This window comes from Etheostoma spectabile, chromosome 17 (assembly GCF_008692095.1).
Source record: "Etheostoma spectabile isolate EspeVRDwgs_2016 chromosome 17, UIUC_Espe_1.0, whole genome shotgun sequence".
NCBI classification, from domain to species: domain Eukaryota; kingdom Metazoa; phylum Chordata; class Actinopteri; order Perciformes; family Percidae; genus Etheostoma; species Etheostoma spectabile.
The window spans coordinates 16737504-16737703 of NC_045749.1; the positions used below are offsets into that span (position 1 = coordinate 16737504).

At 48.5% G+C, this 200-nt stretch overlaps 1 protein-coding gene across 1 annotated transcript in view; it reads left to right on the plus strand.

Annotated features, from left to right (window-relative positions):
- The window catches only part of LOC116705482 (uncharacterized), a 4036-nt gene that overhangs the window by 578 nt on the left and 3258 nt on the right, over positions 1–200 (plus strand). The window contains exon 2 of the mRNA XM_032541683.1: positions 1–74. This exon is cut by the window's left edge and continues 87 nt beyond it. The gene's annotated coding sequence lies outside the window, so the exon portion shown is untranslated. The remainder of the gene's footprint in view (positions 75–200) is intronic.

Genomic DNA, 200 nt, shown 5'->3' on the forward strand with positions numbered 1-200 from the left:
CACCACTGCCTGCCCTCCTCAGCCCCTATCCAGATCGGAGTCAGCCTACCTTGTGTTCTCTGTCCTTGGCTGCTGTAAGCGCAGAAGTTACATTAAAACGTTTTAATGGGGCTTTTTTGGGGCAACGTGACCAGCTAATTCGCACTGTAATGGATCACAACCACCGACTGCTATACGATACGATATCATCACAATACCAT